This window comes from Macaca mulatta, chromosome 2 (assembly GCF_049350105.2).
Source record: "Macaca mulatta isolate MMU2019108-1 chromosome 2, T2T-MMU8v2.0, whole genome shotgun sequence".
Classification (NCBI taxonomy): Eukaryota; Metazoa; Chordata; class Mammalia; order Primates; family Cercopithecidae; genus Macaca; species Macaca mulatta.
Window position 1 is genome coordinate 136,219,230 of NC_133407.1, and position 15,071 is coordinate 136,234,300.

Genomic DNA, 15,071 nt, shown 5'->3' on the forward strand with positions numbered 1-15,071 from the left:
ACAGGTAGGTGACATGTGGGCTGGATTTCAGCCTCACCTGACTCGTCTGCCGGGCATCTTTGCCCTGTACTAGAGGCCTGAGGCAGCTATAGACGCATCCACCACTTCTGTCTTCTTGGCTTCGGGCAGAAACAGTTAATCTGAGAGGAGCAACAAGTCTAGGTCTGAGGCATACCAGAAATTCCACCAACAGACTCTGAACCCTCCTGAAAATTCAGGGAGGGAGAAGAGCGTGGAAGCAAACAGTGCAGAGTTTGGGGTGCAGCTGCTCTGAGGTCAAATCTGCCTCTACCACTTCCTTGCTGTGTGACTTGGGGTAAAGTATTTCACCTCTCTGGAGCTTCCATTGCCTTAGCTGGAAAAGGGGATGCAATTGCTTGAGGCACAAGTTAGGAAGCAAATCAACAGCATAGATGCGGTGCCTGGAGATCAGGAGGTGCCCTTTCAGTGTAAGTCCCTCCTCATTCCTCCCCTAAATGGCCTGTGGGGTTCACTACAGGGCCACACCCAAGTAGGACCCAGGAGCAGAAGCCTCTGAGACTCCTTGACGCTCAGGACCAGGCCAGCGCCATGCTTTTGTGGGATTCTCGCTGCTACTGAGAGCCCAGATATAAAATGTTAATGTGCAAGGAAACCAGCCGACCAGGTGACGGAGACAAAGCTCACATCCCATCTGTTTTTCCCCTCCCTCCACTCCAGGTTGGGCATGAAAAACAACTCCCTGAGTCCTCTTTGCTGAGTAAAATGATGTGTGAATGAACAAATAAACCTCTGAGAGATTCCAAGGCCAGGGGAGGCCCCGAGCCTTTATCTTGTGATTTGTGTGCCAGGAGCATAAATAGTCAAGGTTGCCCCTGGATTCCTTGGTGGATCCTGCTGGGTTTTGAGTCACCCCAGGCTTTCCTCACCTGGAGGTGCTGATTTCAAAGTGAGTCACAGGCCTCCGCACCTAAGCCCAGACCCTGCTGAGCTGATTATCCCACCCAAGAGAAATCGCCAGTGTGACCTGTGAGAAGGAAGACTCTTGGAGCCTGGGGCCGCTGCTCAAGCTGCCTCCAGCCTCCTCATCGACCAGTCCAGACAAGGCTGCATTACCCACCAGGAAACACATGCCTATAGCCACATATTCCAGGTCTTGCAAACATATTGGGGACCAGGAAGAAAATAAAAGGCACTGGCTCGAAATAAAGAAAAAGATGCAAAATTGAAATGAATAAATGCTTAATTAAATGTCTAAAAAACAATGGGTCCACTTTGTTCATTAAGTTTGTTTTCATTAAAATCTTATTACATCTAAACACAATTTACGGGTTGGTTCCCTCACTTTGTAAGAACTCCTGAGTTTGCATGAGAAAGCACAGCCAATAGTATTATCCAGCGAAGGAATTACTACTCATAGCCAAGTAAGTTCAAAAGCAAAATTCCAAAAATTATTTTTTTATTTTTAATTTTCAAATTAAATTTTATTTTTTTAGAGACAGGGTCTCACTGTTGCCCCAGCTGGGGTGCAGTGAGGCAATCATAACTCAATGTAGCCCTGAACTCCTGGGTTCAAGTGATCCTCCTACCTTAGCCTCCTGAGTAGCTGGGACTACAGACATGTGCCACCACACCTGGATAATTTCTATTTTGTGTAGAGATGGGGTGTCACTATGATGTTCAGGCTGATCTCGAATTCCTGGCCTCAAGTGATCCCCTGCCTCAGTCTCCCAAACTGAGGGATTATGCTGAGATCACAGGCAGAAGCCACTGTGCCAGGTTTAAACATTCTTTAAAATGTATTTACACTAACAAACATATGATATAGGTGCACTCGATACTTGATATATAATGTGGGTGAGGCTTCTGAAAGTAACCAGAGCCAGTGGACATCTTAAAATGCCCCTGCTGTAGGGCCATGTGACTGTTACTGGTTCTTGGGGAACTCTTTACTAGGAAGTCCCTACTTTTCTCTCCTGGAGATGCCAATTTCTCCTGGGAAGTCAGTCACTGGCCCCTACAGATACATACAAATAATGCCTATTATTTCAATGGAAGAAAATGGCCCTTTCATCTCTTAGATTTAAGACACTTCATGACCAGCAGTCCACACACCTTCCTCCAGCCTCTTGTCCTACAGATTTGCTGCCACAACTATTTTCTCCAGAAAGTTCAGGAAGCTGGTCGAACTCACAGGCAACCTAACCTCTTTTTAACATCTCTGAAATCTTACTGCCTTGTCTCTGGGGAACACGTGGAGTGCGGAAGTCCTGCCAGAGCAGCCACCACCAATGTGCCAACTATGGGCACTACTCACATCTTCCGATCGTGATTCTCAAAGGCTGCGTCCTGTGAGCACAGCCACCTCGGAAAGGCCCTTCTTCCCTGGAAGCCACTTTCCACCCCTACTCGGGCATCTCCAGAGCAAGAGGTAGGCAAAGGCCATTAGCCATAGGTCACCAGGGAAATCCCCTCACTGAGTGCTTTCCTTGGATTTTTGTTTTCATGCCACTTCAAGGAGCAAGCTGATTGCAAATACACACTTTAGAATCTCCCGGGCTCACTGCGTCGTCTCTCCAATTAAGGCTCAGGGCAGCCATGTCTTCACTGGGAAGAAACCCCGTGCAGGCCTGGCTTGGAGGTGCCCTGGGCAGCTTCCAGGCCTAGGGAGATGCCAGCAGTGCCGGCTGGGGACAGATGGGTGCTGGGTTTGTCGGGGAATAATTCACACCCTCAGAAAGCCCTGCTGATACTTGGCACCAAGGAAGGATTCTTTCTAAGCCTGGCCACAGTGCAGATGGGTGGGGGTGCTCAGCAGAGGTCAGGAGAGTTTGAAAGGAGGAGGAGGAGAGAGGTGGGGTGGAGCCCAGTCCCAGACTGTGCTCCCAGGACACTCAACGGGCATCTCTAGGAACTCCTGAGCTGCCCTCCCAGGCAGGGCAGCGATGGAGGCAACATTATCAACATGGCAAACCATGCAGCCCAGCTCCCAGGGCGCTGCTGACTGGGACATCTCTCCCTTCCCCCTCACAAAGCTTTGCTCCTGAATCCCTTCCACCTGCCATTCTAACCAGCACCTAGGAAACCACTGCCAGTCACATCTCACAGAATCACAGCCACAGAAATATAGAACTCAATTCAAAAAGCATGGATTGAGTCTCTGTGACGTGCTAGGCACCATTCTGGTGCAGGGGGTACAACCTAAACCAAATAACGAAAACACCAAATTCTCATGAGGTTTACATTCTATCAGATAGAGTCACTAGAAACCAGTATGGTCTAGTCTTCCCTGGTGGAAGAAAAAGTATAAGAGCTCGAGCTCCAGCCCAGAGCCCAGCACTGTGCTGAGAGCTTTAGGTGCCCCACTTAATTCCCTTCCCCTTGATAATCCTTGAAAGACAGGATTATCACCCACATTTCACAGATATATAAATTGAGGCCTGGGACCATTTAATAAGACACTCAAGGTCACAGAGCTGGTAGATGGTAAATCCCAACCTGCCTTCAAAGCAGGCGAAGTGTGTCCTTCATGACGCCTCCCCATTTCTGTAGGCCACGGTATTCGTCTCCCTTTAAACTAAAATGAAAGTTTAATTGCCAATGCCAATACTTAACAACGTGGTGCACTTAGGCAAGGGACTCAGTTTTCTCATCTGTAAAATGGGATTGATAGTACCCAACTTCTTGGGTTGTGGTGAGGATTAGATATCAGGCCTGTACGGGCTGATCACTTAAGCCCAGGAGTTCAAGACCAGCCTGGGCAATAGGGCAAAACCCAATCTCTACCAAAACTACAAAAATTAGACAGGCACGGTGTATGCCTGTAGTCCGAGCTACTCAGAAGGCTGAGTAGGATGGAAAGGTGAGTAGGTGGGAGGATGGTTTGAGCCCAGGAACACAGGTTGTAGTGAGCCGAGATCTTGCCACTGTACTCCAGCCTGTGTGACACAGCGAGACTCTGTCTCAAAAAACAAAGAAGATATTAGGCCTGTAAAGCCCCTTGTCCAGAGCCTGGTGCTAAGTGTGTGTTCACAAATGCAAGCCATCATTTTTATTTTATTTATTTATTTATTTATTTATTTATACTGAGATGGAGTCTCACTCTGTTGCCCAGGCTGGAGTGCAGTGATGCGATCTTGACTCACTACAACCTGTCTCCCAGGCTCAGGTGATTCTCCTGCTTCAGCCTCCCGAGCAGCTGGGATTACAGGAGCATGCCACCATGCCCAGCTAATTTTTATATTTTTAGTAGAGACAGGGTTTCATTGTGTTGGCCAAGCTGGTCTTGATTTCCTGACCTGAAGTGATCCGCCCACCTCAGCCTCCCAAAGTCCTGGGATTGCAGGCGTGAGCCACTGAGCCTGGCCTACTCCAAGCTATCATTAGTAGTAGTAGTAGTCATACCTTTAGTATTTGACATGAACAACTTCACATAAAGAGAAAATGGTACACTGCATCTAGCAGTTCACCCCTAATAAATGAGAATGAAAGTGTACTAAATCAAACCTATAGAAGAAAAACATGGTTGCTGTGAACATTATGAATACAGTAGGTGCTCAATATGCTATTGCATTTTGAGAGCACTGAATCCTAACCACTAGACCACCAGGGATCGTCACACTATTGCATTTTGACTCTTATTGTCATGCCTTTAGGACACAAGTAAGAGGAATTCTACATTTTCAAATACATACCTGATTCCCTCTTCCTAGAGACAACATTTGTGCCGGCCATGATCCCTGCAGTAGGAGCTGGCCAGTATGGCTGTGGAAGGGAGTGCCAGGTGTGGATTTCTCAGTGGGGTTCCTGCCAAGGTGGCTACACTAGGAATTCAGTACGTGTTCCAGACTCCTTGTTTAAGTGTTAGTGGTCTAGAACTGTCGCTGTTTTAAGCTTGGGCAATATTTCAATACTATTGTGCTTTGTTTTTCTTATATACTAAAAGCGCCACCAAGTGATAAGCTGCTCTCCTTTAGCGGCTTTCATAACCCTTTTTATACCTTTTGCCTGTGGATCAGCTTTTGCTGCCTAACAGATCACCTCAAAACTTAGTGCTTTAAAACACCTACCATTTGTTTATCTCATGATTCTGTGGGCTGGGCTCGGTGGGGGTGGTTCTTTCTCTGGCCTCTGCTGTGGTCATTCATGTACCTACAGTTGGCTTCCAGTCATCATAGCTCGAGGCTTGCTGGTCAAGAGGATGGGAAGGCTCATCTTGGCTCTATATGTCTATCATCATGTAGTGGCCCAGACTGGGACTGTTATATGGGCTCAGAAGAGCTCCAAGAGCTACTAAAAATACAAGTCCCACTGTGTCTACATAATGTTTGCAAACATGCCATTGGCCAAAGCAAGTCACTTGGAGTCCAGAGTCAGAGTGAGAGAGCACTGAAAGTTACATGGCAGGGGCTATGGGTACCAAGGGGAGGAATCCAAGGTTCCAAAGTACCTGGTAAAGCCAATATATTGCTCAGAATGTGTTTGGATACAAGTAACTGAACTCTGCCCAATTCAGCTTAAGAAAACAGAGGGAAGGGAAGGGAAGGGGAGGGGAGGGGAGGGGAGGGGAAGGGAGGGGAGGGGAGGGGAGGAGAAGGGAGGGGAGGGGAGGGGAGGGGAGGGGAGGGAGGTAGGCAGGCATTTTACTGGCTTACATGACCGAAGGTCCAGGGTGGAAGGAGCTTTAGGTGTGGCTGGGTGCTGAGTCTTTTTTTTTTTTTTTTTTTTTTTTTTTTTTTTTGAGACAGAGTCTCGCTCTGCCGCCCAGGCTGGAGTGCAGTGGCCGGATCTCAGCTCACTGCATGCTCCGCCTCCCGGGTTCACGCCATTCTCCTGCCTCAGCCTCCCGAGTAGTTGGGACTACAGGCGCCCGCCACCGCGCCCGGCTAGTTTTTTGTATTTTTTAGTAGAGACGGGGTTTCACCGTGTTAGCCAGGATGGTCTCGATCTCCTGACCTCGTGATCCGCCCGTCTCGGCCTCCCAAAGTGCTGGGATTACAGGCTTGAGCCACCGCGCCCGGCCGGGTGCTGAGTCTTAAACAATGTCAGATGTGTCAATCTCTCTCTCTCTCTCTCTCTCTCTCTCTCTCTCTCTCTCTTTTCCTCCCTTCTTCCTTCCATGTCTGCTTTCTGGTATATGCAATTTCTTTTCTGGAAAGATTTTCCTCACATAGTCACAAAGATAATCGTCTTCTCAAAAATAGCTTCCTTCCAGCTTACCAACCCAGAAAAAGTATCATTTCTAGTAGCTCTGGCCAAAGTCCCAAGTAGGACTTTGATTGACTAGGCTTGAGACATCTGCTTATTCCTGAACCAATCACTGTGGAAAGAAGAACAGGATACCCTGATTCACCAGACCTGAGCCATGGGTCCACCCCATGGTGGGATTAAGGGTAGTATCAGCCTCATTCCTCTTGTCTCAGCTTTCTGCAGAGCCTCCCCCAGGAGGCCATGGAAACCCCAGAAGCCATGGGCCAGGCATTCAAAATGCCACTGGATAGGTATTCCCAAACCCCTTCTCTTAAACCAGGGATTGGCAACCTTTTTCTGTAAAGGTCCAGATGGTAAAATATTCTAAGTTTTATGGACCAAGGGGCAGAATCAAGGCTATTAGGTAAGTACCTACATAACAAGAGAGAAAAGACATTTCCATAAATTCTTTTCAATCACTAAAAAGTTTTTTTTTTTTTTTTAAATCCTCAGTTTGGGCTGGGCACGGTGGCTCATGCCTAACACTTTGGGAGGCCCAGGCGGATGGATTGCTTGAGGTCAGGAGTTTGAAAACCAGACTGGCCAACATGGTGAAACCCCATCTATACTAAACTTACAAAAAAACTAGCCAGGCATGGTGGCAGGCACCTGTAATGCCAGCTACTTGGGAGGCTGAGGCAGGAGAATTGCTTGAACCCAGGAGACAGAGTTTGTAGTGAGCCAAGATTGTGCCACTGCACTCCAGCCTGGATGACAGAGTGAGACTCCGTCTCAAAAAAAGAAAAGAAAAGATCCTCAGTTTGCAGGCTATACAAAAAGAGGCAGTGGGATGAATGTGGCCTGTGAGCCCTGGTTTGCTGACTCCTGCACTAATCTCTTTCCACTTTCCTAAGTGGAAAAAGCCACAGGGTAAGCAGAGTTTATACTGAGAAGGAAATCTAAGGGTACTGTAGGGTTAGGCTGGGCATGGTGGCTCATTCCTGTAATCCTAGCACTTTGGCAGGCTGAGGTGGGTGGATTGCCTAAGCTCAGGAGTTCGAGACCAGCTGGCCTAACATAGTGAAACCCCATCTCTATTAAAAATCCCGCCCCCCCCCCACACAAATTAGCCAGGTGTGGTGGGGTGCATCTGTAGTCCCAGCTACTCAGGAGACTGAGGCATGAGAATTGCTTGAATCCAGGAGGTAGAGGTTGCAGTGAGCTGAGATCGTGCCACTGTACTCCAGTTGGCACAAAGCAAGACTCTAAGTGACAAAGTAAGACTCTGTCTCCCAAAAAAGAAAAAAATAATAATTACTTAATTTAAAAGGTACTGTAGGGTTAAAACACAGCCAAGGAAGGGGAGGAGGGGAGAGGCTGGAAACCTGTGAAGGCAGAGTCTGAAGGAGAACTGGGGAAATTTGGAAGGGGAAAGATGCATCTTTGGGGGCAGTGGCTATGATAAGAGAGTAAGATAATGAAAGAAAGAAAAAGATTTTACAATTCAGCTGTCCCTCAGTATCTGCAAGGGATTGGTTCCAGGACCCCCAGGATACCAAAATTTGCCAATGCTCAAGTCCCTGATAAAAAATTGGCATAGAAGCTGCAGATAACCTATGTGCATCCTCCTATATACTTCCAGTCATCCCTAGATTACTTATAATACCTAATACAATGTAAGTGCTATGGAAATAGTTGTTATACGGTATTGTTTAGGGAACAATGACACGAAAAAAAAAGTCTGTGAATGTTCAGTACAGAATTATCCTTTTTATTTTTTCTGAATGGTTTTCCACCCACAGCTGGCTGAATCCAGGAACGAGGAACCCATGGATATGAAGGGCTAGCTGTATTGGCTGTGCCTTACAAATTAAGTGCACCAGAGGCTACAATAAATATTCAATTGCTTTTCAATTACTATGGATACTAGATTGGTTTCTCTCTCCCTTTTTCTTAATGTGACACAATGCTGATCTGGGCCCACAAGTGGATGTGTCTTTCTATGGGCTGCCCCCCAATTCCCCAGCTCTGCTAACCCTCCCGTGGCCCAGCCACCCTGAGCAATATGGTTCCCTCACCCATCACATCTCTCCACCGGAGACATGAACGCCCCACCCTAACGTCCCTCTGCTCAACCAACTCCTATTCATCCTTTCTTTGGGAGATATTCCATGGCTCCCTGGGTGACCCCTACTCACTGAGTCCTTACCTCCCACTGCAACCTATCTATGCCCACCCTGGGGAAAGCCTGAGTTCTCTCTGGTTCCTCGCTTTAAAATGGGATCACCTGCCTGCCCCTGCTGAAAACGAGGCAAGGCAGAAGAAAGTCCTTTGCAATCTAAAGGGCAAGCTAGGCACGTGAGGGCGGTTATTGGCATTTGGTTCCAAGAAGGCCCTATTTTTGATCGTCTTCTCTGTCCCATCCTCTCCGGGTGAAGCTTCAACGTGCCCCGAGAGCCAGGTCTCCGCAGAAACAGAAATACTCTGTTATTGGCAGGAATTAGATACGCTTGTGAATTAGGGATCTGCTTCGCGCCAATTTCATCAGCTTGGGGATGGGGGTGGGATGGGAGTGGGCACTCTGACTCTTCTAGGACAGCCTCCTCGTATTCCTGGTGATTGTTTCCCCATCCCAGGAAATCCTGCATGTGCCTCCCCGCAACGAAAGTCACTGATGTCGCGCCTCTCCTCCCAGCAGCTTCCAGACCGCGACCTTCTGTAGCTCTGCTCAAAACTTCACCTGGAAGAGCCTGTTATAATTCTTAAACAGCCCCTCAATCGACTGTGATTAAGCATACACTCCAGCCTCAGCGAGCTTGGCGTCTGCACCTGCCGCTCGGAGGCCCTTCTTAAGGCACCTGCGCTGGACCCCGCCCCGCCTGGTCCGCGCGCACGCGCAGTGGCCCCACCCCGCCCCGCCCCGCGGCGCCCGAGGACCGGATGGAGCTACACTTAAACTGGTTCAGCCAGGAGGCCCTGCGCAGCTGCGGGGAGAGCTGGGTGGTTGTGCCACCTCATTAGACACATTGGTGGACGATGCCACAGATTAGCAGGTTGGCTCGCAGGGCGGGGCGCAGGCTTTCTCACTGATCTGGGAGCATGGGAGCAGGGGCCATCCGGGGGCGGCCCGCCTGCTTCGCTTTCCTTGAGCAACGTCTCACTTTGCCCTTTGTTTTTAAACACCATGCAGGATGGTTTCTGTGCAAACGAAGCTGTGTCACTTCTCAAGTGTCGGTGCTCAACGTGGCAACCCCCCTCCCGCCCCCAGTACAGAGATCCCGCCCATCCACCGACAATCCCCTCCTCTTCTTTCTTCCCCTAGGTGCTAGTGATTCAAGGTAATCCCACTGGAGGGAACACACGCTGCGATGCACCCTCTCCTCTTCCACTGAGCCAGGGGTGACCTTGAGTGACTCAGGCCATCTCAGCAGGCTCTACCAGGAACAGCACCTAGAGCTGGTAGACAGCACGGGCTGCAGAGAGGTAAAGATGGGGTTCGGAAGCCAAGGCTCCCCTTGTTGCACGGGTGGCATCAGGCAAGCTACTCAACCTCAAACCCTGGCTTCCCTTCTGTATAATGGAGACAGTCTCGACCCCACAGGCACTTGTGGAGAAAGTGGGTTTGAGCTGAGCTCCTCTGAAAATCAGGCACACTCAGAGAGTAGCTCAGAAAACCAGGATGTGTCAGTTTCATACTCTGGGAAGCAGAAGCCAAGATAGAATTAGAAGTGCAATGTCTGTGAAGGAAGAATAAAGGGAAAAGGAAACAGGAGTGGGGCAGGGGGCAGACCACAAGGAAGACTGCTAACCCTCCCGTGGCCCAGCCACCCTGAGCAATATGGTTCCCTCACCCATCACATCTCTCCACCTGAGACATGAACGCCCCACCCTAACGTCCCTCTGCTCAACCAACTCCTATTCATTCTTTCTTTGGGAGATATTCCATGGCTCCCTGGGTGACCCCTACTCACTGAGTCCTTACCTCCCACTGCAACCTATCTATGCCCACCCTGGGGAAAGCCTGAGTTCTCTCTGGTTCCTCGCTTTAAAATGGGATCACCTGCCTGCCCCTGCTGAAAATGAGGCAAGGCAGAAGAAAGTCCTTTGCAATCTAAAGGGCAAGCTAGGCACGTGAGGGCGGTTATTGGCATTTGGTTCCAAGAAGGCCCTATTTTTGATCGTCTTCTCTGTCCCAGGGAGAAGGCTGGGAAGAACGACTAGGGTAGAAGGAGCCCCACGGTGCAGTGCAGCTTGAGAAGGTGTGGAGGGGATGGAAGTCACTCATGGGGCAGGAATGGCCCAGCTCCAGCACCTTGCTATGGCCAGCCAGCTGCTGGAAACAGGCCAGGAAGAGTGTGGCCTTCGTGAAAACAGTGGGGTGGATCCCGAGATGAAGGTGTAGCAGCTGGAAGCTGTCAGTTCACCACTCCTCTTCTGAAGGGAGAGCTGAGCCCTGCACATGGGAGCACTGGTGAAAAGGGTGGTAGACGTTTATCAGTAACCTTACTGGTTTTGTGCTCCATCCTCCATCTCCCAGAGTCCCCCTGACCTTGCCTTCAGCTCCAGGAATGGCCACATGGCTCAGACAAAGCCAACCAGCACATCCCATTTCAGTAGCCAGCGATGAATGATTCAGTGTTTACCCAAACGCATCCAATCAGGGTGAATCTGAGGACATTTGCTGGGGAGGCTGGGACACAATCTCTTTTCTGACAGATGGTAACAAGAAAGTAGGTAGCTGCAGGGGCTGCTGGCAGCCATCTTGAGACATGAAAGGTGTCCAAATTGGGATGAATTCAGTGTTGAGGATGGTGGTGCAGAGAAACAGGAGACAGGGGCTTTGGTCACATTGTTGGATGGCTGGGTTAAGCCTCTCCTGAAATCCATTCTACTGCTGGACTTTACAGTTCATAAACTAATAAATCCTCTTTACTGTTTGAAGCAGTTGCGTCAGGTGTCCTGTTACGTATAAGAAAGGTCTCTGATTTGATCAGCAATAGGGAAATGGATGTTCTCTGAGCTCCAAAAGTCAGCACACGCCTAATGCTCAGGCTTTATGGAGCCTCAGACTGATCAAAGGCTGGTATAGGCATCCATGGCTGCTGCTCTTGGGACCTCAGGGGAGCAGTGCGTGAATGTTCATTTCAGAGTCATGACAACTCCACGTGTCTGCATCCTTTTACACCCAGTCACTCCCTTTCCCACAACCAGCTGCTGTCTTCACCCTCTCACCTGTATCTTTTCTCCATTACATAGATCCTCCTAACTCATACTTCTTCCTCCTTCCTGAGTTGAGTTTGCAAGACTGATTCCAGATTCACCTTGTGATTTTCTTAACGCATCTCTTACCTTCAATAACTTCCAAGGGCCTGATCCTCTCTTCATTTCCCAATTCAAATTTCTGGGAGCAGGACTTGGATTATCCCAGCTGTTGCCTATTTAGACACCCTCAGAGATTCTAATTCCACTATCTTTGGAGGGGACTGAGTATTGGTAGTTTTGAAAAGTTTCTTGCATGGTTCAAGTGTGCAGCCAGAGTCAAGAACCCTTGGATTAGTAAAGCTTTCCAGGCCAGCTGACCCCACAGTCAGCCCTTGGGTCAAGTTCAAGCCCAATCCAGTCAGCTAAGAGCAGAGCTACAGGGTTTCACTATGCCCAAAGTCCCTTCCACTGGCAGAATCTGTGGCTACAGAAGGAGTAAGAGGAGGCTGGGAACAGTGGCTCATGCCTGTAATCCCAGCACTTTGGGAGGCCAAGGCAGGTGGATCACCTGAGGTCAGGAGTTCGAGGCCAGCCCGGCCAACATGGCAAAACCCTGTCTCTACTAAAAATACAAAAATTAGCCAGGCGTGGTGGTGCGCGCCTGTAATCCCAGCTACTCAGGAGGCTGAGGCAGAAGAATCGCTTGAACCCAGGAGGCGGAGGTTGCAGTGAGCTGAGCTGAGATCATGCCACTGCATTCCAGCCTGGTGACAGAGTGAGACTTTGTCTCAAAAAAAAAAAAAAAAAAAAAGGAGTGAGAGGAGACAGGCCCCTACTTGACATGCTGAGGACAAACAAGCCTAGCACAGTGTTTGGCATCATGCAGTCGCTCAACAAATGACAGATGTTATTACATTCCTGTCTCTTCTCTAATTCAAGGGGATGCAGTTGGCCCTCCATATCCTGGGGTTTCACATCCATGACTTCAACCAACCACAGACTGAAAATATTCAGATAAATAATAAAATACAATAAAAATGCATATTTTAAAAACAATACAGTATACTCACAATTTCCATAGCATTTACATTGTATTTGGTATAAGTAATCTAAAGATGATTTAAAGCATACAAGAGAATGTAGGTAGGTTATATGCAACTACTATGCCATTTTATATAAGGGACTTGCACATCCCTGGATTTTGCTATCTGAGGAGGCCCTGGAACCAATCTCCCACAGATACCGAGGGACGACTGTATTGTCTTTAAAATAAACTATGCATCTGGGTGTGGTGGCACGCACCTGTAGTCCCAGCTACACAGGAGACTGAGATGGGAAGATCCCTTGAGCCCAGGAGTTTGGTGAGTTCTGATCACATCACTGCACTTCAGCCTGGGCAACAGACTGAGACGCCATCTCAAAAAAGAAAAAAAAACTTAAAAAATAATAATATAAAACAAAATAAACTATGCTGCTATAACACAACAGAGGAAGAGCTGCTGAGGAAGCACCTAGAGGATCTAGGCATTCATGCTTAGCAAATTTACTACAAAACAGGAAAATCCTCACTAATCAGATTTACATTTGAGAGCAATTGCTGCCAATGCAATAGGAATAAATGCAGTTATAAAGTCATATTTTGGGAGGTTATTTGGTGACATGGGAAACAGGACCTCATGTTAAGAGAGAAAAAAGGATGTAAATTTATGTAGTACATGATTCAAATTTTGTTTAAAAAATACATGTTTATTCGTCTACAAAGAAAAATAGAGAAACTGAAAAGGTATCTGGGGTTTCTCAAGAGAGAGGTTTTTTTTTCTTTTTTTTTTTGAGACGGAGTCTCACTCCATCATCCAGGCTGAAGTGCAGTGGCATAATCTCGGCTTACTGCAACCTCTGCCTCCTGGGTTCAAGGGTTCAAGCGATTCTCCTGCCTCAGTCTCCCAAGTAGCTGGGACTACAGGCATGCACCACTATGCCCAGCTAATATTTTTTGTATTTTTAGTAGAGATGGGGTTTTGCCATGTGGGCCAGGCTGGTCTCGAACTGTGGACCTTAGGTGATCCACCCACCTCGGCCTCCCAAAGTGCTGCGATTACAGGCATGAGCCACTGCACCCAACCAACAGTTTTTCTTAAAGCTAATTTTGTCCAATTTAGAGGGCTGATCTTTATCCTAAATACTATCCTTCTACTTTTTGGCATTAACAGGCTTTTATAAAAGGATAGTTTCAGTAGAATACTGCCTAGGTTGGGTTAGAGATGCACATCCAGAATGAAAAGTCAGTAGCCTTACGTCAGCACCCTCTGCACTCTACCCTGTTTAGTTTTGTTTCTAATTTTAATTTTGTAGAAATCAGTACAGAAGTCTGGAACCCACTGCTTTAGAAGATAAGAATCTCTTTCCTGCTCCAATCCTTCTGGCTTGCCTTGGATTCAAGGCTCTTCCAGCAGGAGCTGGCCCTGATTCACGGGGATAGTGTCCATGTCCAGGGGCACTGCCCAGAGCGGGGACTGTTCAGATTCTCTACCAACTGACCTTCCACCTGCCAGCCAAGGGGGCAGTGAGTGGAGAATGCTGGAAATTCAGGGTTGGGGAGGAGGGACGGCAACAGGAAAAGATAGAACATATGTGTCGATTAGGCCAGGAGATGAGGACCCCAGACCCGGGAGGAAGAGGAGGAGGAAAGACACACCTGATCTTCCTGCTTAGAATGCTGGCAGAAGTTACATTCAAAAGATAAGAGAATCAAGACTTATGAAACAAAAGAAAACCCAAGAAAGGCAACATGGCCCATGCTAGGTGGGGATTACTAGCTAGTAAAGAGCTGTCAAGGGTCTGACGCCATGTATTCATTTGAGCTCTCCAGTTGCCTAGTTTTTCATTCAACAAGTGTCGTCTGAAGGTGTTGTGTGGACAGAACGTTGTGTGGGATCCAAAGCTGAAACAGATACTGAAGTCTGTGCTCTAGTAAAGAGAGGAAACCCGTATTTACCCCGCAGGGAGCAATAAATACTCTAAGACTATTACAAATTGTTCTGGGAGTTCAGAGGAGGGAATTTATTTCTAGTCCGGAGCAATGAAGGGTGACCTCCTGGAAGAAGTGGCATTTGACTGGGGACCTTGAAGGATGGATGAGATTTAAACATGCAAACTAACAGCAAGGGAAACGGGAGAGCAACGCAGGAGCAAACATGAAGATGGGAAAACACAAAGCATGTAGGGGAAACACACAAATGCAATACTTTGTATTATGGGTGAGGCTCTACAAGAGGCACTGGATTGCAATGGGACTATTGTTTCCAGGGGACCTCTGGGCTGGTGGTCAAGCTACTGGAACTATCACTATTTCAGACCAAGCCAGGCTCACAAGTCTTAGCTGTTCTTACTGATTCTCCTGAATGCTCACTCCAGGAAGAGCAGTCAGGAAATGTTTCTTTGGAAATAGCTTCAAAGACACCAGCATACCACTATGAACACTTAAAATATGGAGACAGAGCATTTGGAGTGCTGCTCCCAGCATGTCGGAGGGAAAAGCAGCAAGATCCTTCCCGGAGGTAAATCCTTTGTGTTGTTTTCTTCCCAGTGCTTGGGCATCCAATCCCACGTTCATCCTTTTCCTCTAACTTATCTTTTCATGACTTTGGAAAGCAGTCTTCCTTATCTAGGAAACAAATGGCCTCCACGGAGAGCTCAAAACA